Source organism: Odocoileus virginianus, chromosome 7, assembly GCF_023699985.2.
Source record: "Odocoileus virginianus isolate 20LAN1187 ecotype Illinois chromosome 7, Ovbor_1.2, whole genome shotgun sequence".
Classification (NCBI taxonomy): domain Eukaryota; kingdom Metazoa; phylum Chordata; class Mammalia; order Artiodactyla; family Cervidae; genus Odocoileus; species Odocoileus virginianus.
Genome location: NC_069680.1, coordinates 78,152,314 through 78,167,452, shown reverse-complemented (window position 1 = coordinate 78,167,452; position 15,139 = coordinate 78,152,314). Strand labels below are relative to the sequence as shown.

General features: G+C 38.4%; 1 pseudogene; it reads right to left on the bottom strand.

The window, feature by feature from the left end:
- Positions 1 to 845: 845 nt before the first annotated feature.
- The window catches only part of LOC139035898 (craniofacial development protein 2-like), a 191,540-nt pseudogene continuing 177,246 nt past the window's right edge, over positions 846 to 15,139 (bottom strand).

Sequence of the window (15,139 nt, the reverse complement as noted above, 5' to 3'; positions counted from 1 at the left end):
AGACCCAGCAGCCTCTGGATCTCTTGGTGTATAAAGCATACAGGCCTCACACAGTCTTCTGTAGAACTCAGAGGATGATTTGCTTTCCCTTTGAATCACTTTGGAGGGTTTTGCCCTACTTATGGGTTTTTGGGCCCCTGTCTTGAGACCTTGTAAAATAGTTGCCTGATATCTCTCCAGGTGGCCCCTCCCTTCCTCTGTGTTACAGTCCTAATTGGGTCTTTGATTGGAGGTGGCTAGTTCTGCCCACCACTGCAGGTTTGCAGTACCCTCAGGTGCCATTTTTCTTAACCATTTAACCATTTTCTGGCCTCAGTTAGGATCCTGTGTCTGTCCTCAGTGCTGAAGAGGGAGACTAGTAGTCAGATTGTGTCATTCCATGTAGGGCAGTGGGTTCGAAAAATAGTCGCCATTAGCCCAATCTGGTAATAATAGGCTACGGGAGGCTGATCGTAGTGGCCATCTGCCCCCTGAACCAGAGGTTGCTGTAACTCTCTGAGGAGCATTTGTAGCGGGGCCCTTTCCTCTGGCTCCTCAGCAGAGCATGGCCTCTGTTTGATTCTGGTGTCTCCTTTCCCCTTCCTGTCAGTACTCATTGGGAGAGGTGGGTATAGCTTGGGCAGCTGGCTGGAGCCGGATCCTGGAAGTGTTGGCCAGAGGCTTCTGCCACTGGGACCAGAGCCTCCGAGGTGGCGGTTCTATGACCGCTGGGAGAGCTGGCGGAGGAGCAGCGGCAGCTGCAGGAACTTCGTTTGGCCCTGGATGGGGCATTAAGGTGGCCTCCGGTCCTAGTGGAGCACTGGGCGGCAGGCGCGTCATCATCCAGTGTATTGGTGGGGAGCAGGTCATCCTCGTCCAAATCCTGCCAGGTCCCAGAGGGAGAAGGGGGATATGCGTGTCTTCACCTGCCAGGCAGCAGGGCCGAACCAGAACACCACATGGTCCAAGACTGTTTCTCCCTTAAAGTCCATGCTGCCTTTGTGGGCTTGATCAGGTGCAGATGAAGACACAGACGGGTTAAATATCCCACATCCCAGGCCATCTGGAAAAGCCAATTCATACTCACTTGTGTATCCCTGTCCTTCTAGCCTGACAATTCCTAGGGGGTCAAGAATTTCACAGCAGATGGGAGACCTCCTGGGTGAGGGTAGAATACAAGCACACAAGGACCAAGTTTCTTCTCCTAAAAAATCCCCTAGCAATTGCTTAGTAATAATTTCCCCCAAGACAGCATGGACACACCTCTTAAATGACCTTCACAAATTTCCTTCCTAAGCCCTAACACACTCGTCGACCTATATACCAAGCAATTGTCACTACCTGCCTATCCTAAAACCCCCTGGTGATTGCTTGGTAATAATTTCCCCCAAGATGGCATGGACACACCTCCTAAATGACCTTCACAAATTTCCTTCCTAAGCCCTAACACACTCGTCGACCTGTGCACCAAGCAATCGCTGCCACCTGCCTATTCCAGGCTCCTGTGGGTCCGTGCCCCTTCTAGTCCCTCCTAGAGGAGTGTCAGGCCCCTTCTCCCACCCTGCTGGGTGTGTTCCCCTTCACCTGAGCGCTCAGTTCCCCTGCTGCTGTCCACTACCTGCTAACATGAAAGGTTTGGTCGTTGAGAAGTAGAATCCTTCCAGAAAGGCAAGGCTCCTTCCCCCACCACTAGAAGATTTGGGCCACAAGGCCTCGGAGTAGTCCCAAATGGGACTTGTCTCCTTAAAGTGAGGAGTTCCCTGGCCAATGCACCAAATGTAGCCACGTGTTCCGGGAAGGACAATGCAGATGGTGGAGTGCAGTTTTTTACACCGGCGGGCCCCAGGCAGAGTCTACTCTTCTCTAAGGACCCCGACTAGTTTTTGTGAAAACCGTATATACCCTAAGTGTATAAGGTTCCCTGAAACTCCTGTGAACAAAGGAAAAAGAAAGATACAATCAAAGTTAACCCCCGATTGTATGCCTTAAGCCTAGGTTGTTAACAGTGGACAATTATCAATAGGTCTGTGGTCATACCCCAATAAGCATAAAATAATGTCAATTCTATTCTGTTACACAGATAATTAGGGTATTCTTTTAGGCAACGGAGAGCCCTGGGGCTCTTCCTTCTGGGGGCCTAGTTTTCCATTTGGTATATCGTTTCCATAGATACTGGGCATATAGTTCAAAGTCCACTTTCCGGCCCAAGATGGAGTCTTGCTTTCAAGAGAGAGCCTGTTCTGTTTCTTCTTTCAACAGGACTGGGAAGAGGGAGTTTGGAGGGTTAGAAAGTAGTTGAAAAAAAGAAAGCAAGAGCTTTCCTCAAGTGTTCATAGGATTGTTACATCAGAGTTAAGAAACAACATTCTTTATATAAATAAATAAAATATTTATTATAATATTTATAATATTATATAATATTTATTATATAAATAATAAAATACAATCCCAAATTTTGGAGACGTAGCTGTCTCAGTAATGAGTTTGTGAGAGTAATAGACATTTGCCTACCTTTCCAGGCCCAGGGTTGCCATTTTCCTTTCATGTTCTCATTTCACGCTGCTATTGCATACAGATGTTAGAGTCTCCTTAGCCACCATGGAGAGACAGGGCAATAGTGACAGCAACCACAGCACTTCTGTGACTAGATAAGCCTCCCTCTGAGACTCAAAACATCCCTAAGTGTGATTAGAGAATGTTTCTAATAATGCAAATACCTCTTCCAAAATCATGATTGCAAAACAATCCATGTGACAGCAGTCTCACTTTCCAAACTCTAGTCTATGCTGTGTGAAATGCATAACAAAAAAAACCCCATCTAAATATATATTTTATATATTTATGCTTCTTCAAATCACAGGATTTTCTGAACCATCAATAAAATAGCTACACATCCTTCTTTATCAGTTTACATTTCCTTGGTTTATTAAATTATAACTAGAACATTCAAGCAGTTTTCAATAGCTTTCATTAAAAAGATACTTCTAGAAAACATTTAGAAACCAGAGTTTAAGACAAACAAAATTCAAATGTAGACCACTCATGACATGATGGTTTATCTAATTGACTTAGAGTATAAAGGAGTCATTTATGGTGCATACATTCCTTCTGAAAAGATTTAATTCAACAAAACATGAGGACTGAAAATCTAAGTTTGGAATGTGTGTCTCCATTCTGCTTAAAGGTTTGTATTTTCCCTTTTAGCAACATAGGTTTGAAGAATAATTGGTGATGTAGTATAAAATATAAAAATCTGAATTGCTCTCTCCTATGTATTGCACTAAGTAATCTCTTATAGGTTAATGGGAGGTTTAATAAGATGGTTCATGTATGTGTGATGACAGTGAGTGGCAAGGAGCAAAGAAGCAGTCAAGAAGAGAGCCAGACATGGAGATTCAGCTTGTTTTCTTTTGCCCTTAAATATGCTCTATGTAGGAACCCTGGTTTATCAACTACCATTCTGGTCAGATGGAACTTCCAAGGAAGCGAAGACAAATGAAGAGAGCGAAAAGATTCCCTGAGACGGAGTGTAATAAGAAAAAAAATGTGTGGAAATACAGCAAAGTTTCCACAGAAGATTTTATGAATAGAAGTAGGGGTGAGATATGGGGAGGGTGATAGTGATTCAGAAAGTCAACACAAATAAAATGAAGTATCTCAGACAACTGAAATATTAATAAATTGATAATACTATTTTGACTGCTTCATTTTATACCTAACAATATAAAGTGTGATAAAAGTATGTTATCAGATAAAATGTTCAGTTATGAAGAGAAACACAGACAGTACAATTTGAAAGGTGTGCTATAGGTTCAAAATTAAGATATGAAAATAATATTAGTGACAATAATAATATTGCCAAGATCTAAAATAGTAATACTATTACTAGTATTAGTAATACTATAACTAGTGTTACTAGTGATTAGTAATACTAGTAACTCTAGTAACTAGTCAGGTCTATAATACCAGATAAACAATTTGGATGTGATCAATCAGAATGTTTCAATTTCTCTTAGAAGTTGCAGATAATACAAAAATATCTTCACTTAGGTGTATAAGTATCTCAAAGTTAACATGCATAAAATATATGCCAACTCATTCTTTTCTTGCTCAGGACAAAATTTTGGCATTACCTTAACATCTCTTATCTCTCACACCTTACATCTCTTCTGTCAGTAAATCCTATCAGATTTGTCTTTTAAATACATCCAGGTTATGATCATGATAACTGTGGAAAATTCTTAAAGAGGTAGGAATGCCAGACCATCTTACCTGCCTCCTGAGAAATCTGTATGCAGGTCATGAAGCAACATTTAGAACCGGTCATGGAACCATGGTCTGGTTCCAAATTGGGAAAGGAGTACGCCAAGGCTGTATACCGTCACTTTGCTTATTTAACTTATATGCAGAGCACATCATGCAAAATGCTGGACTTAATGAAGCACAAGCTGGAATCAAGATTGCAGGGAGAAATATCAATAATGTCAGATACGCAGATGACACCACCCTATGGCAGAAAGCAAATAGGAACCAAAGAGCCTCTTGATGAAGGTGAAAGAAAACAATGAAAAAGCTGGCTTAAAACTCAACATTCAAAAAACAAAGATCATGGCATCTGGTCCCATCACTTCATGGCAAATAGATGGGGAAACAGTGGAAACAGTGAGACTTTATTTTTTGGGACTCCAAAATCATTACAGATGGTGAGTGCAACCATGAAATTAGAAGATGCTTGCTCCTTGTAAGAAGAGCTGTGACAAACCTAGACAGCATGTTAAAAGCAGAGACGTTTCTTTACCAACAAAGGTCCGTCTAGTCAAAGCTATGGTTTTTACCAGTAGTCATGTATGGATATGAGAGTTAGACTATAAAGAAAGCTGAGCACCAAAGAATTGATACTTTTGAACTGTGGTGTTAGAGAAGACTCTTGAGAGTCCCTTGGGCTATAAGGAAATCAAATCAGTCAATCCTAATGGAAATCAGTCCTGAATATTCAGTTGGAAGGACTGATGCTAAAGCTGAAACTCCAATACTTTGGTCACCTGATGCAAAGAACTGACTTATTGAAAAAGGCCCTGATGCTAGGAAATTTTGGAGGCAAGAGGAGATGGGGATAACAGAGAATGAGATGGTTGGATAGCTTCACTGACTCAACAGACATGAGTTTGAGCAAGCTCCAGGAGTTGGTGATGGACAGGGAAGCCTGGCATGCTTCAGTCCATGGGGTCTCAAGGAGTGGGACATGACTGAGTAACAGAACTGAACTATGATCATGATAAGCCATACTGATAGTAGTTATCATCACAGGCTTTTTAGACCTGCTCTTCCCCAGGAGTATATAGGAATTGCTTCCTAATTGATGACCCATCTTTACAGCTTAATTGCTGTCAGTCTATTCTCTACATAACAGCCAAGGGGAAACCATAAAACCTCAAGTTAGACCACATCCCTCTTTGCACATTGCTCCAATGGCTCACCATCAGGTCAACGTCCTTCCCCTTACTAAAGCTTCTCAACATAAGAGTCCTGAAAATGGCTTCAATTCAGTTCTTCCTTCACTCCTTTTATTCCACTCCAGTACTGGGGGCCTTCATTCTTTTCTGGACACACAAAGAAGATGCCTGCATCATGGTTTTGGACTTGTTCTCTCTGCCTTAAATGATCTTCTGTGTCTGCCTGATGTACATCTTCCAGACATTTATCAAATGTGGATTTCTTTTCAGTCGTTACCAGTGTAAAAACATTCACACTCATCCATACATATTCCTCTTCTTTGCTTTATTTTTTGTTTAGAGTCCTACTGACTCTCTGGCTTACACTACTCATTTCTGTTTTCTTTGTTGCTATTTCCTATACTGGAATTCCAGTTCCATGAACACAAAGGATATTATCTATCTTCTAGCCTGCTGAAACTTCAGCTGTTGGTCCACTGCAGGCACTCAATAAATATTTGCAGAATAAAACAATAATAAGACCTTCTGAAGAAATAATAGTTAATATTGATTTAGTATTAATACTTAGTAGGTACCAAATCTCATTTACTCTTTACAATAAATCTATGGGATATATACTAATAACTAGACTTATTTTATAGAGGAAGCAATAAACTAGGGGGAATAAGGTGGGAGTAAATAGAGTTGCAAAGCAGTTTTGTTGATCTAATTTGAGTCTCCTGACACCAGAACTTTTGTCCTTTAACTTGCATTTATCTAGGTATGATTTAAAGCTTTCATTGATTTATAAGTGAGAAGAGCTTTATATAGTTATTGAGACAAACCATTGGATAGAATTGTATACATTAATTCTAAACCAAGGTAATGGAGTAAAAATTATTTGCAACTACAATATATTTACTTTGTTTTAGCAACTAATATTAGAGCAAAATTTATAATTTTGAAAGAACAGAATTCAACCAAGTTGGGCTTTCTCTTTCAGGAAATGTTATTATGTTACCATTTTCCCCTGAAAGGCCTCAGAATCTGTTTTGTAAAGCAAAAGTAATACAGGACAGAGTAACTACCTTCAATGTTTTTAGTGTGATATTAGTTCATTTATAAAGAAGAATTGAAAGAAACATATCTGCTTCTAGATTGGATCCAAATCATATTTGACTCATTTTATAATTTTAAAATATGCCAGAATTGATAAACATAGTAAAATAGAGAAATATCATATCTAAGAACTTCACATCCTTGTAAATCAGTATCTGTTTTTCAGATTGTTTTTTCCTAGTATATGTGAATGGTATTTATCTCCTCAGGAATAAAGTATTCTTCATTACTCAGAAATAAAACTCAAGGTGATTTGAATACAATATTATTCTGCTTCAAAGGGTATTATGCACCTATAATTAATTTCTTTTTTTATATAAATTTATTTATTTTAACTGAAGGCTAATTACCTTACAGTATTGCAGTGGTTTTGCCATACATTGGCATGAATCCACCATGGATGTACATGTGTTCCCCATCCTGAACTCCCCCCCTACCTCCTTCCCCATCCCATCCCTCTGGGTCATCCCAGTGCACCAGCCCCGAGCACCCCGTCTCATGCAGCAAACCTAGACTGGGATTCATTTCACATATGATAATATACATATTTCAATGCCATTCTCCCAAATCTTCCCACCCTTGCCCTCTCCCACAGAGTCCAAAAGACTATCTCTTTTGCTGTCTCGTATATAGGGTCATTGTTACCATCTTTCTAAATTCCATATATATGCATTCTTTTGCTATGACTGGTATCTATGACAGGAAGAGGAATAACACTCAAAAGTAGGAAAAGAAAAATTACTGGAAGACAGAATAGTGATTTAGAATAATTACTGAGATAGAAGCCACCTGGTCATGAGTCTTTTTAAGTACCATACCCATTGATGACTAATTACCACTTTAAATCACAAAAGTACATGTAACAAGACAGTAGAAACCTTTGCATTGTTACTTGAATGATATCACTCAAGAAGCAATTTGCTTATGCTAGTAATCTGAATTTCAAATAGTTCTGAATTATGTTCATGCTAGTAATCTGAATATTCAAATAATCAATTAAGCACCAAGATAAAGTTGGAAATTTTAGATCAGATCATAGCAATAGAAACTATTCAGTGGCTTGAGTCCAGTAATATACTAACATTCCTATCAATTTTGAACTATTTTCAAGCATTTCTTGAAATATTTAATAATTTCATGTTTGAACCATATAATCTCCAAGTATCCAAGTTGGTTGACCTTTTTTGGAGGATAAAAGAATTAAATAACCTGATGTATTATTGCTCATCAACATCAATTTGAAAGTTTAACAGAATTAATGAGAAAAACTACAACTTTTGATGCTGCTGCTGCTGCTAAGTCATTTCAGCCATATCTGACTCTGTGTGATCCCATAGATGGCAGCCAACCAGGCTCCCCCATCCCTGGGATTCTCCAGGATGGCATATCAATTAATCAACAAACAGCTATTTATTGGAAATATTCTATGTGTATGAAATATCCTAGGGCTAGGAGTGGATAAAAGTATAAAGTCTATTCCTTAACTAAGAATATTCTACTTAAAATGTGCAGCTAGAAAATAAAATATGGACAATGTTGCTGGCACCAGGACTGGGACTCCTCAGTTTATGCAGCCATTCATGTCAGAATCTGGTCCCACCCACCAACACTGGCAGCCTATGCAGGAGGCAGGATCTGGCGATCAATCTGTCCAGGGGCCAGCCATGCTTACCGGCATGCCCAGAGTAGTCACCCCCCACCATAACAGAAGGACACACATAGCCCACATAGGATGCATCCCTGAAGCATGTAGATCTGGTGAACAGTGGGGAGTATGCTCCTGGCTGAACCCATAAGGCCACTTCTCCAAGATCAGGAAACGTAACTGACTTACCTAATACATAGAAATGAAAACATAAAATCAGGCAAAATGAAGTTACAGAAACATCTTTTAAATGAAATAACAAGAACCCAGGAGAGCTAGGCAACATGGAGATAAGCAATGTACCCAATAAAGAGTTCAAGAAGGTAATGAGTGTAATTATGTGCAATAAACTCCAGGTAAGAACATATGAATAAAATAAGAAGTTTAACAAAGAGTTTTCTTTAAAAAGGCCCAGAGATAAAGAATATAATAATTAAAATTAAAAAAGAAATACCAGAAGAAATCAAAGGTAAATTAGATGATAAAAACGAATAGGATCAGCAAATTGGAAGACAGAGTCATAGAAATCACCTAACCTGAACAGAAAAAGGAATTGTAATTTTTTTTTTTTAAATGAGTATAAGATGCTTTGGGACACCACCAAATGTACTAACCTTTGTATTACAAGTATGCAAATAAAAAGAAAGATGGAAAGGGGCAGAGAATGTATTTCAAGACATAAAAACTAATAATTCCCTAGCCTGGGAAAGCAACAGACATTCAAGTCCAGGAAGCACAGAGAGCCCCAAGCAAGATCAACAGGAAGTGGCTCAAACCAAGATACAGTGTAATTAAGGTGGCAAAAATTAAAGATAAAGAGAGAATGTTAAAATCTGTAAGGGAAAATTATCTTGCTTCATATGAGGCTGTCAGGTGAATTTTCAGCAAAACTCTACAGGCCAGAAGGGAGTGGCACAATATATTTAAAGTAATGAAAGAAATGAATAAAAAACCAATAAAATTCTACCTGGCAAGGTAGAATTGAAGGAGAGGTAAGAGTGTTACAGACAAGCAAAAGCTTAAAGAGTACCAATAGACCAGCTTTGCAAGAAATATTGAGGACTTCTTTAAGGGGGAAAGAAAGGATCACAACCAGAAATATGAAAATTTAAAACAGAAAATAGGAAAAATCTCATTGGTAAATGCAATTATACAGTAAAGGTAATGCATCAACCACTTATAAAGCTAGTAGAATCATTAAATGACAAAAGTAATAAAAAAAATTTGTATCTATAATAAACAGTTAAGGAATATGCAAACAGAAAGATGTAAAATATGATCTCAAAACTTTAAAGGTGTAGATGGGGAATAAAAATACAGGGTTACTAAAATGTATTTGATCTTAAGAATGTATCAACTTAATCATGTATAAATATATAGGTTGCTGTATATAATCCTCATAGTAACCAAACCCCCAAATCTATATAGATACACACACACACACACACACACACACAGGCAAAAGAAAGAAATCCAAGCATACCACTAAAGGTATTTATCAAGTCACAAGGAAACAAATCAAAGAAGAATAAAGGAATAATAAAGAACTGCAAAAAGAAACAGAAAACAGTATACAAAATGGCAATAAGTACATACCTATGGGGGGGGGGGTTTCCCCAGGGACTCAGTGGTAAAGAACCCACCTGTAATGTAGAAGACCAGGGATCAATCTCTGGGTCAGGAAGATTCCCCTGGAGAAGGGCATGGTGACCCGCTCCATTATTCTTGCCTGGAGAAACCCATGGACAGAGGAGCCTGGCACTACATCCCATAGGGTTGGCAAGAGTAGGACATGACTGAAGCAACTGAGCATGCATGCACATACCTATTGATAATTACTAAATGTAAATGGACTAAATGATCCAATTAAAAGACTAGTATGACTGAATGACTACAAAAACAGGACCCTTTACAAACTGCCTACAAGAAACTCATTTCAGGCTAGGGGATGGAAAACGTATTCCATGAATATAGAGATGAAAAGAAAGATGTATAACAATACTTGCATCAGACAAAAAATACTTTAAAATGACTTTAAGAAGAGACGAAGAAGAATAAATATAATGATAGATCAATCAAAAAATAAGATAAAACAATTGTAAAATATATGCACCCAACATAAGAGCTCCTCAACACATAAAGCAAATGTAAACAAAGATAAATTAAGATAATTACAGTAATACAATATTAGTAGGGGACTTTAGCACCCCACTTAAACATCAATGGACAGATCACCCAGACAGAAAATAAAAATGGAAACACTGGTCTTACATAACTGAGTCCAAAGACTTGAGAATCTGAGAATCTGGGGGTCATTGGTGTAAGCCTGTTCCAGGTCTAAAGGTTTAAAAATCAGGATCACCAATCACCAAGACAAGATGGATGTCCCAGTTCATACCAATAGGAAAATTTGTTCTTCTTTGCCTTTTTGTTCTACACAGGTTTTCAATAATTTGGATGATGCCCACTAGCATTGTTGAGGTCAATCTTTACTTAGTCTATTGATCAAATGTTAATCTCTTCCAGAAACATCCTCACAAGCACAGCAAGAAATGTTTTACTCACTATAAGGGCATCCCTTAGCCAGTTAAGCTGACAAATAAAATAAAGCATAATAGGAGTTGCATTTGGTTTTGCTGATTTTGACTCAAATTACAGCCCTCAAACTCCATGAATTAAGACATAGATATGTGCAAAACCTGTTGCCACCTTTCTGTTCCAATTTCATATCTGTAGTTATACAATTCAGAATTTCAAACATCCTCAAAATTCTAAGGCTGTGATTATATCTTTTCTTGCAATAAAAATAGGAGAATTTGTTAGGTATTTTAGGCTCCCTTCCCCAGAAAACGTACATGAGCCATATACAATGCAAAAGAATGAAACTAGATTAACTATCTTACACCATATACAAAAACTAACTCAAAATGTATTAAATATTTGAATGTAAGACGTGAAACATAAACTCCTAGAAAAAGCATATATAGTGAGTTTCTTGACATGGATCTTATCAATGAATTTTTAGATCTGATTCCCAAAGCAAAGGTAACAGAAGCAGAAATAAACAAATGGGGTGACATCAAACTAAAAAGCTTCTATAAAGCAAAGAAAATCATAAACAATTTTTAAAAATCACAAAAAAATTAAAAAGCAACCTACTGAATGGGAAAAAATATTTGCAAATCCTGTATCTGACAAGTGATTAATATCCAAAATATATAAAGAATTCATATGACTCAGAAGAAAAAAATAAAATAAATAAATAATCAAATTAAAAACTGGACAGAGGTGGTATCAAATCCAGTCTCCTAAATTACTAACTTCTCTTGAACAAACAGAATGTAGTGGAGTGACAGTGTGAGACATCGCAGACCAGCTAGAAAAGTCTATATAAATTATGTCAAGCACACTCCCTTGGGCATTCATTTTTTAGATTCTTCAGCTCTCATGTAAGAAATTCTGCTGACTGAAGGCTGCTATGTGAAGTGAAAAGGGTGTAGAGACAACTTGGAGAGAAAGAAAGAAAAAGAGAGAGGGATAGAGAGACAAACATACAGAGAAACAAAGAGAAAGACCCACTTATGGAGTCCCAACTATTTTAGACATCAGGTATTTAAGTCTTACCTTCAGGAACCAGAGAAGTGACCAAAGAAGATTAGAAAAGACCTCAGCCCAACCACCATCTGACTGCAACCTCCTAAGGAACCCTGAGTGACAGCTGCCTAATTGTGATAGTGAAGCAAAATAAATAAAAAATAATTACTTTAAGCCATCATTGAGGGGTCATTTGTTACACAGCATAGACAACTGAACCAACTTTCATTTTTAAAATGTGTAATTATTAAGTTGAACCAACACAATCATTTTTCACTTTGTTCAGTTCAGTTGCTCAGTCGTGTCTGACTCTTTGCAACCCCATGAACCTCAGCACACCAGGTCTTCCTGTCCATCACCAACTCCTGGAGTCCACCCAAACCCATGTCCATTGAATCGGTGATGCCATCCAACCATCTCATCTTCTGTCGTCCCCTTCTCCTCCTGCCCTCAATCTTTCCCAGCATCACAGTCTTTTCAAATGAGTCAGCTCTTCACATCAGGTGGCCAAAGTATTGGAGTTTCAGCTTCAGCATCAGTCCCTCCAATGAACACCCAGGACTAATCTCCTTTAGGATGGACTGATTGGATATCTCTGTAGTCCAAGGGACTCTCAAGAGTCTTCTTCAACACCACAGTTCAAAAGCATCATGTTTTTCAGCGCTCAGCTTTCTTCACAGTCCAGCTCTCACATCCATACATGACCACTGGAAAAACCGTAGCCTTGACTAGATGGACCTTTGTTGGCAAAGTAATGTCTCTGCTTTTTAATATGTTGTCTAGGTTGGTCATAACTTTCCTTCCAAGGAGTAAGCGTCTTTTAATTTCATGGCTGCAATCACCATCTGCAGTGATGTTGGAGCCCAGAAAATTAAAGTCAGCCACTGTGTCCACTGTTTCCCCATCTATTTTCCATGTAGTGATGGGATCAGATGCCATGATCTGTTTTCTGCATGTTGAGCTTTAAACCAACTTTTTCACTCTCCTCTTTCACTTTCATCAAGAGGCTCTTTAGTTCTTCCTCACTTTCTGCCATAAAGGTGGTGTATCTGCAAATCTGAGGTTATTGATATTTCTCCCAGCAATCTTGAATCCAGCTTGTGCTTCCTCCAGCCCAGCGTCTCTCATGATGTACTCTGCATATAAGTTAAATAAGCAGGGTGACATTATACAGCCTTGACATACTCTTTTTCCTATTTGGAACCAGTGTGTCATTCCATGTCCAGTTCTAACTGTTGCTCCCTGACCTGCATACAGGTTTCTCAAGAGGTATGTCAGGGGATCTGATATTTCCATCTCTTTCAGAATTTTCCACAGTTTATTGTGATCCACACAGTCGAAGACTTTGGCACAGTCAATAAAGAAGAAATAGATGTTTTTTTCTTGCTCTCTTGCTTTTTCGATGATCCAGCAGATGTTGGCAATTTGATCTCTGGTTCCTCTGCCTTTTCTAAAACCAGCCTGAACATCTGGAAGTTAACAGTTCACGTCTTGCTGAAGCCTGGATTAGAGTATTTTTAAGCATTACTTTACTAGCGTGTGAGATGAGTGCAACTGTGCTGTAGTTTGAGCATTCTTTGGCATTGCCTTTCTTTGGGATTGGAATGAAAACTGACCTTTCCCAGTCCTGTGGCCACTGCTGAGTTTTCAAAATTTGCTGGCATATTGATTTTTATCAATCAGTACATTTTCTGGCAATCATTTCTAACATATGCCAAAAATTTACATACATGTAGATTTTCACACTTGAAAGAATATTCTTGTAAACTCTTATGAAATTATTTTTACTCAGAAATATGGTGCACTCACATATGTAGTACACATGTATATGACATGATGTGATGAATGACTTTTCTTTCAATATATTCACTGACATTTTAAAATCAAGAAACAAAATGGTTACACAAAAATAAACTCAAAATGGATTAAAGATCTAAATGTAAGGCCAGAAACTATAAAACTCCTAGAGGAGAACATAGGCAAAACACTCTCTGACATAAATCACAGCAGGATCCCCTATGACACACATCCCAGAATATTGGAAATAAAAGCAAAAATAAACAAATGGGACCTCATGAAACTTAAAAGCTTTTGCACAACAAAGGAAACTATAAGTAAGGTGAAAAGACAGCCTTCAGATTGGGAGAAAATAATAGCAAATGAAGCAACAAACAAAGGATTAATCTCAAAAATATACAAGCAACTCCTGCAGTTCAATTCCAGAAAAATAAATGACCCAATCAAAAAATGGGCCAAAGAACTAAACAGACATTTCTCCAAAGAAGACATACAGATGGCTAACAAACACATGAAAAGATGCTCAACATCACTCATTATCAGAGAAATGCAAATCAAAACCACAATGAGGTACCATTACACGCCAGTCAGGATGGCTGCTATCCAAAAGTCTACAAGCAATAAATGCTGGAGAGGGTGTGGAGAAAAGGGAACCCTCTTACACTGTTGGTGGGAATGCAAACTAGTACAGCTACTATGGAGAACAGTGTGGAGATTCCTTAAAAAACTGGAAATAGACCTGCCATATGACCCAGCAATCCGACTTCTGGGCATACACACTGAGGAAACCAGATCTGAAAGAAACATATGCACCCCAATGTTCATCGCAGCACTGTTTATAATAGCCAGGACATGGAAGCAACCTAGATGCCCATCAGCAGATGAATGGATAAGGAAGCTGTGGTACATATACACCATGGAATATTACTCAGCCATTAAAAAGAATTCATTTGAATCAGTTCTAATGAGATGGATGAAACTGGAGCCCATTATACAGAGTGAAGTAAGCCAGAAAGATAAAGACCATTACAGTATACTAACACATATATATGGACTTTAGAAAGATGGTAACGATAACCCTATATGCAAAACAGAAAAAGAGACACAGATGTACAGAATAGACTTTTGGACTCTGTGGGAGAAGGTGAGGGTGGGATGTTTGGAAAGAACAGCATGTATATTATCTATAGTGAAACAGATCACCAGCCCAGGTTGGATGCATGAGACAAGTTCTCGGGCCTGGTGCACTGGGAAGACCCAGAGAAATCGGGTGGAGAGAGAGGTGGGAGGGGGAATCGGGATAGGGAATACATGTAACTCCATGGCTGATTCATGTCAATGTATGACAAAACTCACTGAAATGTTGTGAAGTAATTAGCCTCCAACTAATAAAAATAAATGAAAAAAAATTGGTGCCAAATACTCCTTTATCCCTTTGTTTAAAAGCAAAGTGGTAGACATCTTTTGTTTAAAAGCAAAGGCAAAACCACAGTTAACAAAGTTCTCTATAATCAAAGTTATGATTTTCTCAGTAGTCATGTATGAATATGAGAGTTGGACCATAAAGAAGGCT